The sequence below is a fragment of the Ptychodera flava genome, chromosome 1 (genome assembly GCF_041260155.1).
Source record: "Ptychodera flava strain L36383 chromosome 1, AS_Pfla_20210202, whole genome shotgun sequence".
NCBI lineage: Eukaryota > Metazoa > Hemichordata > Enteropneusta > Ptychoderidae > Ptychodera > Ptychodera flava.
In genome coordinates, this window is record NC_091928.1 from 28,603,373 (window position 1) to 28,628,873 (window position 25,501).

General features: G+C 39.0%; 1 protein-coding gene across 2 annotated transcripts in view; it reads left to right on the forward strand.

Annotated features, from left to right (window-relative positions):
* Nucleotides 1-25,501, forward strand: part of LOC139134538 (ras-related and estrogen-regulated growth inhibitor-like) — a 96,483-nt gene that overhangs the window by 36,840 nt on the left and 34,142 nt on the right. For both annotated transcript variants that reach the window (XM_070701420.1, XM_070701426.1), the window contains exon 2: nucleotides 538-777. The gene's annotated coding sequence lies outside the window, so the exon portion shown is untranslated. The remainder of the gene's footprint in view (nucleotides 1-537; nucleotides 778-25,501) is intronic.

Below are 25,501 nucleotides of genomic sequence, written 5' to 3' on the forward strand. Positions count from 1 at the left end.
TTCTAGGCTAGTTGATCACGATATTGTGAGATTAAACTTTCCTGTTCATGAAGGATTTCAGTTCTCGGTCGGGCAGACGGGGGGGGGGGGGGAGGGGGGTGGGGGGCTTAAAGAAAGCATCAACTATAAGATGTGCCTCTTTCATTCCAATCACACAATAAATCGTATTCGGCCCACCGTTGTTTTCCAACTAGATTGTTGCTCGCCCCTTATAGTGATGGCACATTACAGTCGACAACCGCTTGCAAATACCAATGAGTAGTAATTGTTGCACATGGCCAAAACGTGGTCTATTAAGAACACATGTCTGTCGGCATGTGTAAGAGGAAGATACCATTATTTTGCCTGGAAGGTCACCCACATCAGACATCTCACATCCTGTAAATTTGCCAAACCTGGAGTGCTCTGTTTAAAAGCACTGACAGCGTTTTAGTTACTTTACAAAACCTTACATTGGTGATGGTTGTCTTCCATAACTTTCGTAGAGACCTGATTGGTTGAACTCACGACTGCAATATCTTCAATCCCTCTCGGCAGAATTGAAGAGGCCATCAGAAACTGGAAACCAGAAATTAAGAAGGCCACAGACGGACGGAATCGAGAACCAACAAAAACTTCCTGTCAGCCACCGATCTCCAGTAGCTTCCGGATAAAGTTCGCCGCCCGGCCGGATAAAGCTTGCCATCCAGCCATATTCAACAAGCTCAACAAGCCTTAAGCGGGAAACTCTGCGATCAGGCCAGATCTGTAGCCAAGACGACGCCCGTGTATTTACAGGTATGTAGAAAATCGATCCGCTGTAAACGCACGGCTCAGTGCAGATCCACTCGATAAACAGTTAGTGGCTCTGGGCACATCACAGGGTCACGGTATTTACACTGGGAATACCGATGAGCTATCACCCAGCCCAGGGAAACACCTGCGTTGTCGGTTTAATCAAACACACCGACATAATCGCATCAGAACCAACCGTCCTTATCCGTGGGCGACTGTTATTTATAGACTTGAACGAAATAACTAAAAACAGGTAGACTGCTCCTTACATAACATTTAACTGTCTCGACTCCTTTTATGTGAACTTTGAAACAAATGCCTTCTCTGATGGCATTGCAACAGTATGCATTTATAGTGAGAAATATAGTTGGAGATTAAAATGTCGATTTATGATGGTATAAAAGATAGTACACGTTTGCCCATGGTTAACTGCCCTATTGAGCGCCCTAATTATTTCTGGGTACACATGGCCATAAACTTGTTCAAAGTGTGCGTCGGGTTCGCCAACTGGGCGTTTTAACCCCATAGGTGCAAATCCCATCCTCTTTTAGCGAGTCGTTGTTTTAGAAAAGTGTTTCAAGCGTCTGTCAAGAAATTCAAATTGTGTGCGGTCGTCTTTTTAACTGGGGCCAACTTATAGCTTGGAACCTGGACTTCTATCACGGCAAACCAAAAGAGCGGCAGATGGCGAAATTTCAAACATGAGGCAGAGGTAGGACGACTAATTGTGAGAGAGTTGAGTGGAGCTGTGTTGATCTACAGTACAACAGTCGATCCACAGTGTGCTACCCTACACAGTGTTGGTAATTGTGTGTGCGTGAGAGAGAGAGAGAGAGAGAGAGAGAGAGAGAGAGAGAGAGAGAGAGAGAGAGAGAGGAGAGAGAGAGAGAGAGAGAAGAGAGAGAGAGAGAGAGAGAGAGAGAGACGACAGACAGACAGACAGACAGACAGACAGACAAACAGGCAGATTGGCAGAGAGACAGAGAAAGGCAGATAGACAGAAGGACAGACGGATAGACGGACTGATAGACAGACAGAGACAGAATGTTATATTGAAAATGATGTACGAATATGTTACTAGTTCTTGAGCCGCAGTATAATTTAAGACCAGTAAAATGTCCGGTACTGTAAATCTCTCCCAAGGTCAAGTTGCTCCATCGTAAGATTTTCGGAAGTGATTTTTGAAAGGAACGCTGACCAATTTATAAGAAACCAGACCTGTGTGTAAAGCGATATAAAGCCATTAACGTTGTCGCGTAATCTGCAGTGTTTGCAAAATTGTAAAATAGTTGTCGACTATCTCACGGTTCTCTTTACTTTTGAGATAGTTTCATTGTTTTCGATAACCTTACGCCGTGATAATGACCATGGTATGGTGTGGATGAACTTTGAACTCGAGACAGACCGTCTGCCTGGCTCAGATGAATGTATTCCACTCAATAATGTAAAAGCTAATCGTATTCACAGCAAACAGATGTTATCCTAAAAACCACACCGCAGAAGGTCATTAAAATTACCGGGTTAATTATATCCAGGTTAACAAATTGAGGTAGATTGTCTAAACTTTCCTCGGTGAAACTTTCAAACCACTCTCTTACCAAATCAAGAATAAAAGTCAGGGGTCACCGTGCAAAGTTTGGTACTACAGAAACAAGTGAGCTAACACTTACATGTGAAATTCAAAATGGCCGCCATTCCTGTGTTAACTCTACAGACGAAAAGATGATTTTTCGATTTTGTAAAAATTAAGAAGGTACAAAATTTTCCTTCTCCAAGAGCTTTAAAATGATCTCACATAAGCGGGAGACCAGAAAAATATTTGAAAAGTTTGAGAGTATGAATATCTGTCCCCCCCCTCCCCAGGCAGATTCTAAACCTGCTTTTCTCAGTTTAATAGGCGCGCCCCTCGGTAGATCTGTCGGCTTGCAACTGTTCGAAGAATATGTACGGCTTTCAAGTTGTTAAATGAACAATGTCTTGATATTTTCCTTAGGAAACTGTTAAAATATGCCGTTGTTGGGATGCCTACATTAGAATAGGCAAAACATGCACTTAGGTTTTTGGCTTTTTGTGTGGTTCGCAAATAATTTTTTTCAACTTATTCACTTTTGCGAGAGCGGATTCCTTAACGGTTAGGCCTGCCTGTAGATACAGTTTCTTAAATAGATTTTCCTTTTTCTCAGCGTTGACTTTTTTTACAGAAACGACGACATATGGAAGTAAACCACATCATTCAAAAAGTTTGAAATATACTGACCCTCCAGTTGGCGCAACGTCACGCCGTGTACAGGCCAGAGGGCAAGCGTAAAAAACCGCAGAGCCACTATCATGAAAGTCGACACAAACCTAATTCCGAATAAAACGCCACGAGTCAACCTCTGCACCGAGAATATGAACCAACGAGAAACTTGCTCAGTGTACTATTTTGCACTGAATCATGTCTGAACACGTGGAGTTGTGTGATTGGCTGATAATAATTACCGCTTTAATTTTCAATTAAGTGTCGAGTGAATACCCAAGTAAAAGAAAAAGCAGCCGGCAAGGACATTATCGGGCACATGGGAGATGAAAGTTGATGGGATGTTTTTTCACTGCTTGATTCATAGACACAACAGTTCTTAACAAATCGCCTCCTCTAACAATGCAACTGTTTTGTAATTTGTCGCCCGGTAGCCTTAGTTGCTATGGTATGTTGCTACCACCGGCGGTCAATTTTGAGATGGCCTCTTCTTTCAGAAGTACCTTATTCTTGTCTTATAATCAGGGTAAGCCTGAATAGATAATATGGTTTTTCCAATGTCTGCGAAATTCTCTCAACTTGTTGTCTCACTTCAGATTATTCATTTTGTATGGCGCCCATTATGTCAGCTCTGCCATTGCTGACTTAAGGTAGTATGCGCCTCGAAAGTGAAAGACTTCAATTTTTGCTCAAACTTTCCTCAATGAAACTTTCGAACATTCTCTTACCAAATCAACAATAAAAATCAGGGGTCACCGCACAGAATTTGGTACCAGAGATACAAATTACCAAAAATTTCGGGCTAATGTGCAGCATCTCGGAAGCTGTTGTTTAATTGGTCGGCTGAATCTTACAGTTATGATTGAATGAAACAAATAGACTCCCTAAGTTGCCGTGAATAGTGACAATCGACCAATCAGATATAACCTTCCGAGCATGCTGCACATCAGCAGGGATTTCCCGATGTTTTGAAATTCAAAATGGCCGCCATCCGTGTTAACTCTATTGGGGAAAAATAAAATCTTCTTACTTCAGTAGCTTTAAAAAGAACCCCCACAAGTGATAGATCAGAAAAGAATTTTGAAGCTTTGAGAGTCTGAATATCTGTCCCCGAGGCGCGTTCTACCTTAACATTTCTTTGTGAGCTATCAGTTCACGAAACATCATAATATTGAACAAAAACAAACGTTTTCGTACTGCCAATAAAACTGTCGCGCTGTCATCAACCATAAGACCTGTATTGCAGGACATTGTTGAAATAGGTGCAGATTATAAGTTTATACGTAATTTGAAGTGAATGCGCTTAAGATGATGAAAATACAGATTTCGCCGACTCTGTACCGTAGGCGACAATTTTTCACCGTAATTCTAGACACTCTCTTTCAGTGACACATAAAGTTATAAAATTACATTCATTCATTGAATTTGAATAAGTAGTACGCAGTTGAGTTGAATAACCTAGGGCAATGTAACATAACCTGAGTTTGAAACTGAAATTCCTGAAATCAGTATCGAAACAACCTCCCCACAGACTTGTTTAAGTTGTCGCTTGTCCTTGATATGGCCATTGGAAGCTAGGTTTGTACAGACCCCCTCCCCTCTCTCCGAGGGTAATAACATTCTGTGATAGTTTTAACTATGTGGTATTTTTTTCTCACGCAAATGAAACGAGGTTTATTTGATACACGGTTCATTGACAGCATTATTGCGTACATTGACTTCGACATAGACTTGGTTCAAGTCGGTGAATTTAAAAAAAAAAAATCATTTATAATAGTTTCTCTTGTGTCCCTCCTATTTCGTACAAATTTATTTGGAATGTGGTAGCCCAGGCGAGGTTTTCACGGCGATTGAATACGTTACCTTTGAGTCTGCGCAGTATAGTGAGTTAGTTTCTGCCGGATTCACTTTTATTGAATGGGTTAGGAATCATGAGTGAAGACATTACTGCGCTCTTGTGAATGGCAAATGACGTATGACTGAATTGATAAAGATTTGAAAATTTCTCCGATGTCCTTTCACTTAATAAATATCATTTGGACAGACAATGTTTCCAACAAATTTTTGACACTAGTTTAACAACAAGTATATACACAGTATGTCATTACCTTAGTGTAAAACAAAAGTCAGTCATATTCCTAAGATTGGGCATAAAGCATCGTTCTAATAGCATGTCCCTTTGATGTCGAGGAAGGTCAACGCTCCCTGCAATTTTGAGTTGAAGGCTTAACGCGTGGTGCTGTGAACTCTGCAACCAAATAACCGCCCCTTAATCTCTTCAGAACGTGTTTTTTCACTTTAATTTCCTATTGCACTACTTGAACATGATCAGGTAGCTTCCACGACAAATTACGTTTGACAAGTAAACGATCGATTGAACCACCAAGCAATTTAAGGAAAGGTCACGTTGATAAAAGTTCTGTTGCTTTTCAACAACTGGCGAATACTCCCTGCGTGAGCATCGTATGGTATGGTATGGTATGGTATGGTATGGTATGGTATGGTATGGTATGGTATGGTATGGTATGGTATGGTATGGTATGGTATGGTATGGTATGGTATGCGAGCATCACAGAAAATTTCAATTTTTAGTCCTACAAGTCTTTTGACTGAAATTCACAGGCCATAAAGTTTGTGAATTGTTCAAAGACACGTAGGTGAGTGAGCCCTGAACAAACAAATTGTAAATTCTATGGAATACTTTTAATCATGGATATTTTATACTCATGATCAGGGCTGCTTCGTTTTCAACAAAATTGATGTGCATGTATGAAGCATCACACGCACATGTTAGACCTATATTTTTTACCATAATCCCCTGGGCCCATAGATTTCTCGCGGTCATTAAACTTTTCCTTTCGTGTCCGTCGAAGCGACGCGACGCCTCGTCGGATGCCATTCCCATCGCAGATCGACTTCTATAAACACACCTCATGTAGATGTAACGTAAGAAGTCTTGGTTTCGCAAGAAGAAAGGCCGCATCCTTCAAGGTTTGAATTCGTTTGGTCTCATGATGGTACGCCAACGATTTCAGACAGCGTGGAGAAAAACGTGACTGTATTAAATGATACACCAGGGAGTCGTTTGTCGTGCGTGGTTAACCGCAGCAAAATCATGTAATTCGCAACGGGAATTAGGGAAATTGGTTAGGGGGCTTACCTTTTAAATTTTGTGTTGAACGGACACAAACAGCACTTTTCGTTTTTTTAAAACTATTCATTAAGGAAAGGAGAATAGGAATCGCGCATGTCAGAATTTTTTTTTCTGTTTCCGACCACACTAAATCTTTTAGCACTTTTCCATGATATCTGTCGCACTGGAAACTTTAGACGACTTTCGTAAATTAACCAACGTAATAAGGCTGGTGTGAGCCCGGCGCAAAAATTGCATTAGTGAGATAATGAGCGGCCAGTATATGATATGGCCGCCTCGCTTTGGTTCTCGGTTCAGTTGCCCTCTGTCTTGCTGAAATAAACAAATCCAAGAGACAAGATGAAACATTTAGATGTATAAATTGGTAAATAAATGGACTAGGAGCAGGGGAAAACATGATTAGAACGCGGCACATGTAGTGAACACCACATCAATGCTATGTACGACTGAAATGTATTGTCACTTAGGTTTCAAAAGTTAAAGTCTCCGAAGTTCGAACATTTTAACACATTATAATTTGTTTTCTTTTTGGGTCCGCTATGGTGTTCCTCTAATGTTTTTTAAATTTTTAAGTATCGACCGTGGAGATTCGACCATAGCCAGACCAAGCCACATCTTATTGCTGTACCAGTAGATTTGGCCATACATCTTCCCGTTTGCTGTTTACATCTTGCGTTTTCAAGTTATGCGACAAGAGGAATAATGTTTATCATATTATAATTTTGTGTAGGCTGTGCTTGTCCCGAACAACAAGGTACAGAAAAGGGTGTTTGTTGACGATATTACGATATTGGAAATTGTAATAAGAACTGAAGTAGACGCTGAGCACACACAGGTGAGACATGCATTGGAAATCAGGAAATACTGCAACCCCACAGTCCCACTCACTGGAGTGTGAGGGTGAGGGGACGGTGATGGCGGAGGTGGTGGTGGCGGTGGTGGTGGTGGTGATGATGATGATGATGATGATGATGATGATGATGATGATGATGACGACAACGACGATGATGATGATGATGATGATAATAATGATAGTGACGGTGATGATGGCATGATGGCATGATGGATAACGACGACGACGATGATGATGATGATGATGATGATGATGATGATGATAATGATGATGATAATCGTCCTTGTTACCGTTACTGGCGTAAGCATAGAAACTAAATCAGTGCTTGCAGGAACAACTTAACGCCCTGCCGGCATGGCTGTACATGTCATAAGGACTGACAGGCTGTTTCCTGTGCAATCATCAGTCAAGTCCATCAACAAAAGGTGACGTAATCAATCAGTCACAGAAAAGCCTCCATGACAGCGACTGAGACGCCTAATGTCTGCAGCCTTCGTGTATTTTAGTATCGGTGAACAGATCAAATTTTAGCACCTAACTGAAAGCTATAAAAATCACTAAAGAGTATTTAATGCTGTAAAACAAATCATTATGTCGCTCAACGTACCGTAACATTAACAATGCTTGTGTGGAAGCGTAAGAGAAACGCAAACGGGTTAAATGAGGGAAGCGATTTATTACTGTCGATTTTTTTCGTCAATAAACATGACCTGAATAAAATCTTGAATGGCAGTTTCCCCAGATGGTGAACATCTATGCACTTCGAACAACATTAAACAGAGATGTTTTTCTGCGTTCTTCAACGTTAATTAAATTCTCGGCATACTACGTACTCGGTCGAACAATAGGCGGGAAATTTGGACGATTCGATGCAAGTGATATTACTGCGCCGTAAAGTATATGTCTAACACCGGACTACGGGGAATCCAGTTTGTTTTGACGGCTCACGCTCGTTAAAACTCTGGCTAGGTAATTGGTTGTTGTCGTTTTGTCATTTTCACTTACCCCCTGGGTTGTGCGTCGCTACATTACAGGAAGTTTTAATGGCAGCGGTGAATAGCGCCATCTTTGAACTGCGGGACCCGTGCTGCTCCTGTTGCTTCCGATTCTTTGATTCATATACAAGGGGCTCAGTGTTGTCGTTATCATCATCATCATCATCATCATCATCATCATCATCATCATCATCATCATCGTCATCATCATCATCATCATCATCATCATCATCATCATCATCATCATCATCATCATCTTCATCATCATCATCATAATCATCATCATCATCATCATCATCATCATCATCATCATCATTTTCATTATCGTCGTCGTCGTCATGATAATGATGATGATGACGATGATGACGATGATGATGATGCTGATGCTGATGCTGATGATGATTATTGTTGTTGTTGTTGTTGTTGTTGTTGTTGTTGTTGTCGTCATTGTTTATACCGTCTATGTCGCTAGTTGCTAGCTATTTTTTATTTTTTTTCAAATAACATTAATTTTTGTGTTACTGTCTTTTCAATGAAATCGTTGTCGGTGCAATGAGATGTAAAGGGGTCCGAACACCACAGTCTTTAGGATCTCAACAGCTATAACTCACTGGGGAGATACTTAACTACACGGTCGAACGTTACTCTTCACACTATGTACAACGTGTAACGTTCGGCACTGTAGTTAGTACTCCGGGCCATCCCGGTATTTACAGCTTTGCAAGAAACAGCTATTTCGTGTTGACCATCACCAACAATTCGGATACTTTCAAGGGAATGAATGTGCCTGTGCGATTTTCTTGTTTACAAAGAATTTATTTCGTGCACCATATCTAGGTGCACCTCATCTTCACAGCTACTACATTTAAATTATACGACGTAGATTATGACCGGCATGGTTTAACTTTCCTCAATCGCCATCATAGCTTGGATACAGTGTTTACATTTTCGTATGCGTCCCATATGATCTTTGAGTATTGTTCCGACAACCCCCTCCCCTTATTTTTGTCAGCACATGACAATCTAAAAATAAACAACAAGATCACGAAGTTCGCAATGATAAACAACATATAAGAAACTCCTTGAAGTAACTAGTCAACGAAATCGAATGTAAGTATAGGCTGATCGGGCGTTGTCAATTACCCCAATACTGATGCTCAATATCAGCATCTAGTGTAGTTGTAGAACAGTATTACTTATTTGGAATAAATAAGTCCACTTTGATTGTAGCATTTCGCAATCGATATGTCTCCATGGTTACAATGAATTCCTGAAAGAAAGAATCATCTTACGAATTTCGACATTGTATGAAAATAAATGATGGAGTTGAAGAGAAAGGTTAGAATGGAGGGAAAAATAAAATGAGAGATTATCTAGATATTGAAGACGGAGATATGATTTTGGACACACTCTTACTACAGGAAGTGACGCAAGTCATCCTTTCCCGCCAATCATCGTCGTTCAGATGTCGTTCAGATGAGCTGTCGTCTGTATCAGAACAATTGTGTTTCGTAACTTGTCAATGAACCTTGACTTTCTGCATATCATGTACAGATGTCTGTTAATGTATCGATGACAAATGCGCCTGATCGATAAACCATTAACGTGGTACAGACCTTCGCAATCACGCAATGAAGTGTTGTCCGATAGGGCTAGCATGACACCGCTGTCTGTCCCACAGGCACTCGTAATATTGCTGGTATTAGCGGTTGGAGACGGAAGCCTTCGGCCGAGCCCTAGGGTCGAGGTAATACCATTTACAAGAGAGAAAACATGATATTTCTCTCCAGTCATTAAGTCTTGGTCCTTGTCCTCGCCTACGGGCTGTTGCTCCAAACTGCTTGTACTTAATGTTTGACATTAGGAGAGCGACTGTTACGAGAGCGATTGTAATCTATCCTTGTCCGCAATCGAGCGTTTCCTTCCTCTGAGAATATAGGGGGCCCTTTCTACACGGTGTACGTTAAAACGTTCCTGACTTTCCCCCTGAACACATTCAAATTGAACATCTGCATTTTTTGCTCACGTGTTCACACACGTGAGCATATGTCGCAGCGATGTCTGTCTGTCTGTCTGTCTGTCTGTCTGTCTGTCTGTCTGTCTGTCTGTCTGTCTGTCTGTCTGTCTGTCTGTCTGTCTGTTGGTCCGATATCTCAAAAACGGCTGATCAGATCAGAATCAAATCTGGTAAATAGATTCAGTTAGCAAATGGCAAGAACTGATTAGTTTTTGGTGGGTGTGGCTTGCATACTTTTTGCTCATTTGCATAATTAATGATTTTAGATAAAACGGATATACATTAAAAACGACTGCACACAATTTGACGAGATTTGCTACAAATGTTGATCACACCAAAATATATCAGTAGTGGGAACCATTAAGGGGTGACATGAAAGATAGTTGGTAGTTTGCATATTTAATGAACTTTCCTAATTAGGGATGTATATCTGATTTGACTCGATCAAAATGGACCAAACTTGGTATGTATATTGAAGATACTATAATTTAACATTCTTGAAAGTCATCAAGCATTTTAACTTCACCCAATTCCTAATTTACATATTTAATGAACTTTGCTAATTAGGGATATATATTTGAATTGACTGGAATGAAGTTGATGAAACTTGCTATATGTATTGAAGCTACTGTGATATAACATCCTTGAAAGTTATTAAGCATTTTTACTGCACCCAATTCCGAATTTGCATATTTAATGAACTTTCCTGATTGGGGATATATATCTGAATTAACTTGATTGTAGTTGTTGAAACTTGCTATATACATCAAATATACTTTCATATAACATTATTGAATGTCAAAAAACATTTTACTTCAGCCAATTCCTAATTTGCATATTAAAGTAATTTTCATAATTAGGGATATATATCTGAATTGACTTGACCAAAGTTGACAAAACTTGCTACATATATTGAAGATACTATGAAACAACATTATTGAAAGTCTTTAAGCATTTTCTCTTCAGCCAATTCGTAATTTGCATATTTAATGAACTTTCCTAATTAGGGATATATATCTGAATTGACTTGACCAAAGTTGACAAAACTTGGTACATATATTGAAGATACTATGATACAACATTATTGAAAGTCATTAAGCATTTTTACTTCAGCCAATTCCTAATTTACATATTTAATGAACTTTGCTAATTAGGGATATATCTGAATTGACCGGACCAAAGTTGATGAACCTGGCTATATACATTAAAGATACTATGATACATTATTGAAAGTCATTAAGCATTTTTTCTTCTGCCAATACCCAATTTGCATATTCAATGATCTTTTCTAATTACGGATATATAGTGGGATTTACGTGATCAAAGTTGGCAAAACATGCTATGTACATTGATGACTATACCAGGTTAAAACAATACCGAAAGTCATTTCACATTTTCATGTCGGCTATAAATTAAATTTATAATTTGCATATCTAATGAGTTTTCACAGTTCGGCATATATGGCTTGAAGGACTTGGCCAAAGGTAATTACACTTGCTATATAAAGTGGTAATACAATGAAAGAAGTCAAAGAACTTTAATATATTTATTTCAGCTAATTACATATTTGTATACTTCATGAACTTTTAGAATTAATCGGCGGTGAATATTGTTCATCATACTGATCATATCACTTCCAATGAAGTTGCAAACATGTGGCAAGGTTCACATTTACATGTAATGCAATATATAATAAAAACCCGTGAGCATTTTCAGTTCATATCTGGTTTTTCATGGTCGCCATATTATGACAGATTCCGGAGGCGCCTAGGAATTCTTGTGTGTGCTGGCATGTGAAATTTTTTCTTGTCTTCATTCTTTCGCATTACTGAAGTAACCCGCGACTCTCGGGGAGATTTTCGTGGCAGAGGGCGAGAAATACTTGTTCGTGTCAGGTCGTTTGATCTTTGGGTCACTTTATGCATCATAGAACGAACGAATTTACAGGAGAGATAAGGAAGTTTCCAAGTAAAATTTATTTAAGTAATATGGTTTGGTTATTATGCATGAAGTCATATGTTCGTTCATTCATACGTACATTCTCATTTTAAGCCTGCGCGCAGAACCGAGCTTTTGCCGAGAAGCGCACAGTCAGTCTCAAGGTTTAATAGAGGAATTGTACAGTCGACAGCCACAGATCTAATCTGGCGTCTCTGCCGCGCGAGGCGCACTTCACGGCGTTGACAGGTCGATCAACCAAAAAGGTGCGACCGAAACCATTGTCCAGAATATTCTGCTTTGAAACCGCTTTACGTAACGTCTTCATTGCTTTCAGCTACAGCTCGATCACAGACTTTCTGTTCGTTGGTCAAAACACTCATCCATCACTATAAACCTTAACGTGTTTAGTTTTCTGTTCGATGTCAATCTTTCGACGGTTTCTGTAAAAGTCAAATTCTTAAATGCAATAAGGAAATAATAAAACTGCAGACAAATGGAAGTCATACAAAAGGCGAGAGAAATCTCGGGTAATTTTTTTTCTCTCAATTTTGAGTTTTTATTGGATTATAGTCTTGATGTTTACTCCAGTCTGTCGATCTTCGTATATGTTATCTATTGCGTCAACAAATGCCAACCTACTCTCTACAATAAAATAATTATTTTACCAACAGGAAATCTTTCGGGGTTTCTTGCGATACAAATTAAACATCTTTACGTCACAACGCCCACACCTCTAAATATCACCAACTGAACAGTGAACACAATGTTTAAATGTTGTTGTTGATGAAAACGGACACCCGTTATATTTTGCAATCGGAAATTTCACACGTTTATGACGAAAATGCAGATAACACGAGATGTGCGCATGCCCAGTGCGGACGAAGAGTATTATTACCTTCGATCGACATGGTGCTTTTAAATTGGAATTGTTCAACGGCTCGACCTTTCGAACTCAGTTCGGGTATTGAACTCTGGTATAGACAGTATAGCTTACAAAGTATTTAGACTTCCCGCCCTCTTAATGTGACGTAATCGAATCATCATGAGAGACGGGGGGGGGGGGCGAAAGAAGGGGATGTGGGAGAGGGGGAGGGAGTGAGGAGAGAGAGGAAGAGAGAGGCGGACAGATGAAAAGACGGACAGATATGAGCGACAAACAGATATATGCAGAGGGGGCCTTCTCGGTTGATAAATTAGTTAATAAAAGTGTCAATATTTTTGTGTAATCGTGCTTTGAATAATATAGTGGTACTGTGACCAGAGCGTCAATTGACAAGATACAGAGGTCGCACTGCTTGAGATGTTAAATACCGCCTAAGAAGTTAATATGACAAGTCTTAGAAGTTAAACCTGTGGTGCGTTTCGATAAAATAACCCTCACTCGATACATGTCCGAGTCCTCCGACATGAGAAAGAAAAGGTATGTATTTGATGAAAATATATTTCTGAAATATCACAATATCTCGCCTCTTCTCAGCCACATCTGATCGAGTCGCGGACAATTTGATAAATTGTATAAAGAAGCAGTATTTTTGATGTGGTACAAAGAGACATGTTTTTATTCATGTGCTTGTCTAGTCAAATTGCTTTGATGTTTGGAAATAAATTAGGAGGGGGTACTTTTGTTGTTGTCGTAAATTAAACTGTATTCAGGGACATAAGTTGTCCAATGATTTCAGAAAGATGACCTCCGATTTTGAAATTTGCTCGGACTCAAATGAAGAGGAACTGTAGCCACGACCATGACAAGATATAATCGTTTACTTATTCGCGAATAACTTATCAGCACATGCGATGCATGGAATTAGTCGGAAATTTCCGGTATTCTTCTACGTCAAACACTTACACCATTTTTCATTAGAATTGCGCCTGTGACGCCATTTTGGCTTTGTCAGTGTGTTTTCCAGTAATTCAACATATGGACCGGAATACGGAAAATGGAGAGAACCGCATGAAAGGATCGGGTTAATGACATTTCAATGCGTGACAACTCACTGACTAACGTAATCGTTATCTACAAACAAGGAAGTAATCCCGAATAGAGTCATCAACAAGTGGTTTAGTGGCTTCCCGCGCAAAATGCTTCAATCTTGTTGTGTCCTGCAGTTTGTTTGTCTCAGGTATCTATGGAAAGGCAATTTTAATGAGCTACATGTAACTGACGCCTCGGTGTCGCACGCAGTAGTTTGACAATGTAGACAGTTTGTATCCAGCTCATGACGTCACTGTGGCGCGAACGGTTGCGTCGCGGTCATCACTTTCCGATGCAATCTTTGCTGTATACTTCTCCAACAAGCAAACGATAAATTTCAATGGCGGGAAGTTTCTCCTATAAGCAATATACACGTCTAAAGTTATTCTTTCTAGCAATAAGATGGTCAAACTTTTGACATTACAAGTTACAATGAACAGCAATTTCCTCTTAAATGAATTGAAATGTTTGTCCGACTATAAACGTACCGGAGAAAACGCCAGGAAATAGCTAGAATTTCAACTCCGTGTTCTAATCGACCAAAGTTCCGACAGGGCCGACCTTCGGGGCACATTACATCACTTAGTCATCAGAGCTTGGAATTTTTCTCCTTTTCAAATACTTTAAAAACCTTTAAAAAAACCTTTGTACGTGTCATTTGCTCAGTGACTGACAATACGTCACCAACTTGTGACACCCGATGCTTCCTCGGGAGAAGGTGGTGAAGTGGTGTGACTGTCGCAAATTAACCATAATGCTGACAAGACAGTTTATATGGTGATTGGAGGCAAGAAAAATCTAAGAAAATTCGAAGGTTCACTTTACCTGAAGGGTATTGCCTTAAATGAAGTTGATTGTACATCTTTTGTTGGGGTCAAAATGGACAACCAACTGAGTTGAAAACAGTATGTTATTGATTTGAAAAAAAAAAGATTTTGTAGATTAACTGGTATATTTTATAAATTGAGGTTTATAGTTCCGCAAACAATTTTAGTTATGCTGTATAATGCCTTCCTTTTACCTCACATTTCTTTTGGTCTAGAGGTATGGGGTAGTACGTTCAAATCATATTTTTCAGATATTCTTGTTATTCAAAAAAGAATCGTGCGTATTATATCAGGAAGTAGTTGTGATGCTCATAGTGCCCCTTTATTCAAGAAACTTAAAATTCTTGCTGTATATAAACAATTTAAGCTTCAGGTCGCCATTGTCGTTGATGATGTAGTTCAAGGTAAATCTTCCCACGCACTTCAAATCATATTTTTCCTCAATTGATCATGCCTATAGTACTCGATCAAGAGATAAAAATGTTTTTCATCCACCGTAATGTAGAACCAGTTTAGGGCAAACTTGTATTGAATTCACTGGTACTTCGGTATGGAACAATATTCCAGAGGACATAAAACATATTTCCACGAGACACAGATTTAAAAAAGAATTGAAAATTACCTGTTAGATTTGTAATTTTGCCGTTCGTGGCTATAATTTTCAGCTATTTCTCATTGTATGATGTATTTTTTGTGATATCATGGAATAGTCGCCATTGCATATACTGACTGTAAATTAATATATTTCTGAGTACGAGGCTGAACTCGATTAGTGCCTATTTTAAGACTTTTTCTCACATGAAATTTTGTATGATAATGGCAGTGTATCCTTCGCCATAATTTGTATATAGTTGACACGAGAATAATTGTATATATATATATATATATATATATATATATATATATATTATATATATATATATATATATATATATATATAATATATATATATATGCATATACACCTTACCCTATATATAGGTAGCAACGAGCCCGCCAACATCACTCCTGAAGATTGCCAAGCACATAAAACAGTCTGTAGAGTAACCACGACAAGTTCCACGCCTATATATATATATATATATATATATATATTATATATATATATATATATATATATATATATATATATATATATATATATATATATATATATATATATATATATATATATATATATATATAACTTTCGAGAGTTTGTGGTGATCATAGGATATTAGGATCTAAATAAGATATTTTCAGTCGTGACGAACGTTTAGTCTCGTACGGTTTGTTTGTTTTGTTTGTTTTTGAGGTGTTGGTTCAGATCGAAGCAAGATTTGTATGTTGATCGTTTCAAGTCATTGGTGATCAAAAATGACTCTTTTTACTGTTAATTTTCGATACATTTTTGAGAAAATGTGAAGTTTAAATATTGCAGCAAAGTGATATGGCTGCACATCATCGTAAGCGATGTTTAACGCTACTTGATGAAGCTTGGTGAACCGCCCATGCATTGTGCGGGTGCGCTCAAATCTCTCTGTAGCCATGGCGACGATTCTGTCTATAATACGCCAGCTATGGGTCAAGCATTTCCGCTGTTTTCAACTTCTATGGTGGCTCAAAGGTAACAACAGCGCGGGAATTATCTCCGCAATGAAAGGGACGCTATGTGTTCCACAGACTCATTACGCCCAAGAGATCACGTGATGGCGGTACAACCAAACCCAAGTGTACAAGCGCGTTTGGAAATGCATGTATTTCTGTGTGCGATTGCGTGAGTTTGCTTGTACTACTATCCATTCGAATTTCCGGGTTTGACCTATTGTACGACTGTTTTGTTGCCATAACAATCAGCGCTAGGGGGACTGGAATTGCGAAATTGTCATGATTAGTTGGCCCCATCAATGCCATCTTAAAATAGCCGACGACAAGGCGTTACTTCAAAATGTCAATTTATGTTTTTCGCAAAAAAGAGAGATGTATGACCAGCACGCACAGTCGTGGAAAGATTTACGTAAATAAACAATATGAACGAGGTTTTTTTTCATAACATTTGGCTCAAAAGTAAGATGATGACACAAAGGTATCAAAGAGCGTGGGAACAATCTGTCTTAATTGCATATTGTGCTGTGTTGCCGTCGCGCTCAATACTGGAAGGGTCAGAAAGGCGCGATTATCATGATTCGGTGGCGCGGTAGGCCTACCAATGCCATCTGAAAATTGTCGGCGATCGGGTGACCTTTTCAACTATCAATCCATCGGTTTGGAAAATAGCAACGTGTTTGACATGTACGTAAAACTGTTCTAGAATTTCAGATGCAACAAAACCACGTGAATGAATCAGCTGTTAATATTTTGCCTTCAGGACGGCCTTACTGTTTACCATGTTCACCATTACTTGATTAATGAGAATTGAATTTAAAAATCTCATTTCTCCAAAAAGCCTTACAAATGAATTTCAAAGGAGTTAACGGAGCGCCTGGCAGTTGATTTTAGCCTCGATGACAAACGAATTTAGGTAATGAAGTTCTCCTACCGTTCCTCTCTTCCAACCCTATCTCCTTGAAATTGTCACGAGGACGTCAAATTGTTTTGAACACGATTGGAGCTAATTTGGTATAATTGGATGGTTAAGTAAGGTCAGTATAATCTGCAAATGTAAACTCATCTGCTTTTCTTTTTAAGTTCTTCATTTGTTTTCTGAGTAATTTGTAGTATTGCAATAGTCAGATTTAGGGCACCTGGCACTTTTGAGAAATTAGAAAATTATAAAGATCCAATTGTCCCAAATTAGTTCCAATCGTGTTTTTTGTTTTTAAGGTGGAATGAGCATCTGTTGGCAGACTCTCAAACTTTTCAATGCTTTCTCGGTCTTCCGCTAGAGGGATTCAATTTTAGGTTTGTGGATTGAGAATAGTTTACGCTGGCTTATTTTTGTGAAAATCACAACTTTAATATTATTTTTTCCTCATAGAGTTAACTCAGGTGTGCATGGCTGCCATTTTGAATAATGATCATTTCGACTGTCGTAAGTATTAGGTCGTTGTTTCACAACAACCTGATTTTCCACGTTGTCCTTTCATTTTTTATTCTTTATTTTCGAAGATAAAGGATCAAAATGTCTTTTAAGGGAAGTTTGAGCAAAAGTCTTATATAATGAGATGCGAACTACTTTTACCCACCCAAGTACATGGGCAAGAATCTACAGCTGGTTGAGGGGTGGTTCGCCTTGCCTTACGAAGGTAGCGAACTACTTTCAACCATCCAAGTGCATGGGCAAGAATCTACAGCTGGTTGACGGATGGTTCGCTTTACCTTACGAAGGTAGCACTCCCTCCATGGTCATGACCACAACAACGCTGGAGATTTTAAACTTGTGTTTTAATCATTTTGAATGCATCCACTGAATCCAGACGTGATATCATTAGGATATCTCAGCAGGTTGTGATCGACTAGCAGGAACGATACAAGAACTTGAATTGTGACACCTTTCATGAGTAAGAGCAGAAAAACGTGTCACTTGTATAATCTGCTTTCGTAATAGTTCCCGCCGGAAAAGTAAAAGCTATTTTTGGTTTACCGGTGAAAAACGACGCTAATCAAGGACGGACGTCGCCACCAAAAATAAACGCGAATGAAAGCAGCGGAAGCATACATAAAACAGAACAAAATTATACACGAGTCTAGAAGATACATCAAAAAGCTTTACAGCCAATTGAGATTTGAGAATTCATTCTCCTGAGTATGAATAAGAAAGTCGCACATCCTGGTTCATGATTGTGACAAGATGAGAGAAAATACGGTCCGCGTTCGCGCTTAAGGACTATTGATTCTTCTGTCCCTTAGTCAATTATCGATATGTATCACCATCTGGGCCCAGGGCCGACCTAATCACACACACACACACACAACTTTGGCGCGGTCGCAAATTAGTGACCTCTCTTAGCCCACTACTCAGATCCGGAATAAATAAAGCCGGTCCAAGGTCGACATTGCGTGTGAACGTTTTGTTATTTGTTTCGTTTTTGTCGTCCGATTAAATAAATGTAAAATTATAATACATCGTGGTTTCGGTAGTATACACTTTATAGGCAATATCATAGTCCAATGTATTAAAGTAAACAATAACAACAAGAAACCTGTGCTGAGACCAAGACACCCCTGCCCCCACAACCAACCCTGAGGCGGATATTTTCGCTAGGCCTTATGCTCAAACATTAGACCACAAACAAAATTATTTGTCTGTAAGTAGACAAACAATTCTGTAGTAAGAGTACATTATGACAGTTTTTGGTCTGCGATTTATTTGGCAATACAAGACAAGACTCTATGCAATGATCCTTCTTATCTAAAGAAAGGTGTTCTATAAAATGAGCATTTGTCGTGAATTTGTTGGAATTCCTCCGTCCCGACAAAACTATATGACTTTAACTCCGTCAATTAGACGATAAGTTCATTTTTGAATTCTTTAATTGGGCGATTGTATGTCAAGTTGTTTTTAGGGGAAAATGTAACGATTTTGCAGACCAATTGCTAAGACCATGATTTTTTTTTACTTTTATATCCCACTTTGCTGTATAGAACTTTGCCTGTCGATATGTATATATAGGCTGTTTGATTTGCATTGTCGCAGTGACGTCACGGCGTACAATTTACATCGCACGGAGAACCTTCAGAACTGACGACCAAAGCGAATCGCAGGTGTGTCCATGGTACATATAATAACGTTCATTATCGTTATTGTGCAGAAGCTTAAAATGGCGTTAATGACTACCACTACCGGAGATTAACGACTTCGGCAAAACTTGATTTTAGGATTTTAGGAAAGTTCAAAGGTCGAGAGGGCACTTCCACTTCCTACTTTCCATCGGAAGTCCCTTGTCGCGCAACAGATGGGAAATATTATGAACAGATCTTTTCATATAAGGAGGTGAAAACTGATTTTAAAAAGTTTATCAATCAAGGATGCCTATAGACATGATTTCATCCCATTTAGGTAGTATACGCCTCGAAAGCGAGACTTTATCTTCCGCTCAAACCTTCCTCAGTGTAACTTTCAACCTTTTTTACCGAATCAACAATGAAAATCAGGGACACACCGTGCAAAGTTTGGTACTACAGAAACAAAACACCCAACGCTTACTGATCGATGTCATTCAAAATGGCCGCCATCCCTTTGTTAACTCTATGGGGGAATACAATGTACAATTTTCGATTTTCTAAAAAACCAGGAAGGCGAAAATTTTTCTTACTCCAAGAGTTTCAAGATGAGCCCCCAAAAGTGGTAGATAAGAAAAAAAATTGTGAAAATTTGACAGTCTCAATATCTGTCCCCGAGTAGCATTTTATCTTCAGTTAATTTCCTTCGAAGAAGTCTTAAAGAGTCACTCTACTTTTCAGTCAATTTCCTTCGAAGAAGTCTTAAAGAGTCACTCTACTTCCCACGCCAGCAGTATGCCATAGACATCTCATTGGTGCGGACACGGAAATGCCACGTACGACGACAGGGATCATTGACTAATAATTATTTGCTTTCACTGGCCAACCAAATAAGCCTGGCCCACGTCTTCGTAAAATGTCACAATATTGTCAGTCATACATTAAAGTTCTTCCAGACTCAGCTAAATTTATTCTGTTCGAGGCACTTTGTCCGATTTTACAAATCTATATGCAATCAGAGCATTTTCAAGGGCCCTCCAGACTTAAAACTCTCACATCGAGGAAGCAATCATATGAAAAAAGTGTGATAAATTTGAGAAAGCGAGGGAGTACGCATTTTTACCTCTTGCTCTTTCAAGTTTCGAACACGACTTTGCTTGCAGGCTAAAGTTTATGTTTGACGCTGTCGTTAGTAATCGGATGAATTCCGATTGTATCTGCGTTGACCTGAATACGACCGATCCGAGCTACCCTAGTTATGTACGCGTGGTGCTGATTTGCACCATATAAGAGTGTACTCATCGGCAGAGATGGGAAGGAAATTTCCAATATAATCCTATTTGCTCCTTTTTTACACAAATTTTCGTTTTCCACCGTTTTTATAGTGTAAATATTAATTTAATCTTCCGTTGAGACAGAAAAGAAACTACGTTTAATATACATTTTCTAACTCGATGAAAAGGTCTGAGAGACTGGCAGACAAATAAATGGCGGAGTCAAGTGAAAATATAAATAATGTACTTGTAGGCAATATAGACGGGTATTAAAATTAAAAAGGAAATCTCGGCCTGAGAGTGAAGATATGAAAACGAAACCTCTTGGACTTTCAAACGTGTCTTTATCAGATACACAGCTCGCAAAAATTGACCAAATGTCGCGACAAAGTGTAAACTACTGCCGATGAAAGCGTCGACATGCTGCATTTGATTTCGATTCTGTACATCACACTAAACACCCACCCCCGCGCCCCCGCCCCGCCTTGGCCCGGTATTCAATCTCTGCTCTACTCCACATCCGATACAAGCGTTGGATCGGCGTACACGTGTTTCGCGCGAATCGTGCACCGTTTACTAGTACGCCCACGCCATGTCGTCGACCTCGCGAAGAGGCGTCTACTCGTCTAGGAGGATGACAGTTGTTACAAGTGACATACGAGTTCCAAAACAATGGTTTGATGATGAGCTTCGGGAAGAACAGAGATGTGCATATCGATAACAGTACTCTTATCGAAAATCAAAACTTTGATTTCGACATATCCTTCATAAGCATATGTGAATAATAGCAAAGGCAACGCGGAACACGACTAGCACAGATTGCCACCAGAGGTGTTTTAAAGCACCATTGGCTTATCTTTTTGCATTTTTAATGTGATAGTTTGAAATTAAAGCAACTCGTGTAAAAATTCTGGCCGAGGTGTGAGCACAGACAGTTTTTCAAAGATGAGCGACAAAAGGACAACTCCGATTTCGGCAATTACTAATCATCGATTAGCAAATCAAATATGGCCGCTGAGAGCGAGAAATTGACTGATAAAATCTCTGAACGATCGACGGATCATTATACCAATGATTGAAACAGACACATTTTCAAGACAATGTTGGTTATCTCGCCGGAGATAGGATACATGCATTGAGATGCTGCTAACAGGTTTTAATATTTGCATATATTACAGCTCAAAAATCATCCTTTCCACCCGGCCAAAAGATTTTTTCCATTTTTTGTCTCCGGTAACGCTTTTATGTTACAAGTGAGCTAATAGAGGTTAGCTTTGAACTTGCTGATGTTCAAATGTATATAAAGTTGGTTCCCGAAAAGAACAACATGATATATATATATATATATATATATATATATATATATATATATATATATATATATATATATATATATATATATATACAGGGTAGTTTTTCAATTTGCAGGCATTTAATGTCCCCCTTAATCATTGAGGGCGTGCGGTATCGTTTTTGCTGGGTCACTTTTCGACGATGTATGTCGACTACATTTTATGTACTTTGAAAGTAACCCGCTGTTTATCATGTGTTGTAGTTATGCGAAAAGATACAAGTTATATCGCCTAGACATCGCCTGCATAGACGTTTACGCTTATCCAAAGGTAAAGTCTGTTTACCATTATAGCACACTAATCAGCGTTGTTCCCTCTGGTCTCTTAGCAACACGTCCGCTCACCGGAGACAAAACACCCATCTAACACGGGATATGATGCAAAATGGAATTAATAATTGTTGAGACGATAGTGATTGGTTTTATAATTACGTTCTTCGAAACAACACGCGTGAGTGACAACGTCGTTAACGGCGAACGCGTTGTAATGGGAGGAAAAAAAAACGGCAAAAGACCTCTGCAAGCAGATTACACGGTAATACAAGTTTCTGAAATAACATTAATATGCGCTGTTTTCTTGAACGATTGATTCATGATTAATGATTAATGATGTATCATTCACATCCTTCAAGGTAGCATATGCGCCTCGAAAGTGTAAGACAAACTTTTGCTCGAACTTTCCTCAATGAATCTTCCAACCACACTCTTTTTAAAACAAGAATAAAAATCAGGGGTCACCGTGCAAATTTTGGTACCAGAGAAAGAAATTACCCAAGATTTAACGATATTTGTCATTCAAAACGGCCGCCATCCGTGTGTTAACTCTGTGGAGAAAAATAAAATTTTCGATATTTGAAAAACCAAGACGATGAAATTTTTCCTTATTCAAAGGGCTTTAAAATGAGCCCCCACAAGTGGTAGATCAGAAATAAAAGTTTGAGAGTTCGAATAAATGTCAAGTTTACTCTTATTTCCCTCGCCTAGGTGTGTCACCCCCAGTGTTGTGTCATTAGGAATGAAATCACTGACTCAGAGGAAAAGACCCATGTAAAACTCAGATCAGCGTTAGGTTGGGTTGGGATGGGGGGGATAGAGCAAAAACGTCATAAATCATTCTAATGCCCTGGTTTTGAACATAGATGACGTCAAAACTTATCTTACTTGGTAATAAAAATTGTCCGGGAGCCCTACAGTACATGTATTTTTATCAGTTCTTAGTACTCTTGACTATCAAAGTCAGGCCAATAACACACCGAATGATAGGTCAATAACACATCAAAGGTCGGGTCAATAACACCAATTTGGAATTTTCCCAAATATCGTCTACTCGTACAAAAAACGCGATACCATTTTCGTATCGGCGGTGATATTGACTCCCTAGCATAGTGTTGCCAATGATCTGCACTTGCGTAACCGTGCACCAAACTGAGCATGCAGTCATATCCTCTCGTCAAATGTTAATGAATCGGAAAGTTTGATCTATCTAGTAGCCTGCGAGCAGCCACTATGGTGTAAAATTAGATTATAAAGCCTTATCTATACTTTGAAAACTCTCGAAAGTCACTTTTATCCTTTGGATTTTACCGGCAGCACCTTCCATCGAGCACGTTGCTGCCGGCGATTGAAAATGTCAACTTTCTCATCATGTCCGTCGGTTCGACTGTTCATTCAAATTGTACGTATACTGTCCTGGGTGTATAATCTTTCAGCGTGAATGAAATCTGATCTTGATTCGGAAAAGATCGCCACCGCTAATATTGCAAAAGTACAAATGACGTCACTCGTTGTAACCCGGGACAGAAACTAGGGCGGGAGATCATTCATGGATGCTTCTAATTGGAACTTGAAACAAGGAAAGGGCATCACGGGAAGTGGGTCAACCATGTTGCAATACTCACCGAAGCCTGCACTCTCGAAGGATGCTCACGACGCCGTTAGCCGTTTAACAGCACCCCGGGGTATTCGTACGTGGCACTGAATTAACTCTGTTGAATGTTGTTAGAACTCGTGTCTTTCATTTACACGAAACAATCCATCGGCATTTCAATGTAACAAATCACGTATTTACGGTAGAATGCGCCTCGGGGACAGATATTCGGACTCTCAAACTTTTACAATTCTTTTTGGAGTACCACTTGCGGGGGTTAATTAACATTTTAAATAAAGTTTACACTGTTTTTTTTTGGTGAAAATCTAACATTTAAGCCTCTTAGAGTTAACACAGAAATGTATTCAATCTGAGTGTCGGTAAAAATTGAACTATTTGCTACCCTGACGCCAAATTTTATACGATAACCCCTCGTGTTTCATCTTGATTTCGAAAGGGTGATTTAAGCTTTCCAAGGTTTGCGGATAGTTTGGGCAAAAGTTAAAGTTTTATTTTTCAATTGTACGGCTCGTCCTTCTTTAAGAACTGTCCAATTAGTGCTTTTGTTTTTCTTTGCTTCAATTCTCTCAAGTAGCGCTGTGAATATGAACAATAGAAAAAGAGACATACGTGTTTAACATACCCTGGTTCTTGGTCAGTGTACAGAGAAACGTCACATAGATAAAGCTGGCATCGTTTACTCGGGGAACTTTGAACCACGACGGAGGATATCTCTCGACTAACGCTTCCTATCGCCTTAAAACTTTGTCTGATCTACCCGCTTTAAGGTAGAACGCGCCTCGGGGACAGATATTCGGACTCTCAAACTTTTGCAATTCTTTTCTGATCTACCACTTGTGGGGGTTCGTTTTAAAGCTCTTGGCGTAAGGAAACTTTTCACCGGCTTAGTTTTTCGAAAATCGAAAATTTTATTTTTTTTCTATAGAGTTAACACAGGGATGGCGGCCATTTTGGATTTCAAATATCGGTAAATCTCTAGTAATTTGTTTGTCTTGTTCCAAAATTTGCACGGTGACCCCCCGATTTTTTATTCTTGATTTTGAAAGAGAATGATTGAAATATTCTTTGAGGAAAGTTTGAGCAAAAGTTTAAGTCTTTCACTTTCGAGGTACATACTACCTTAATTTCAATAAGCAGAAAAACATTGTGTGTACTTTCTATAATTTCTGCATGTTTGCAAAATGAATTTTCTCTTTTACACTTAAAATACTTAAAATGCTTGCTGATAAACGTATCAACACAGTTTGCATCTATGCAATTCCAAAGTGATTGCTTTTTATTTTTATAGCTTTGACTTTGATGACGTCATTCTACTATTCACTGTCATCGCAAAAACTATAAAAATGATAGCAATATTGTACCTCTTCGTGGAAACAAGCGACATACAGGGCAATATTGTAAGTCTAGAGCAAGATCAAATATGATGTTGGGGAATACTTTTATGTGTATCGCACGATACCTGAAATGAATGTGATTGACATGACGTCACAGATTTTGTCGAAAAATACGATTACTTGAATGTTTGTCCAAGCTCTTCCTAAAGTAGTTTACGAAAATGTTTCCATGAGATTCTTGA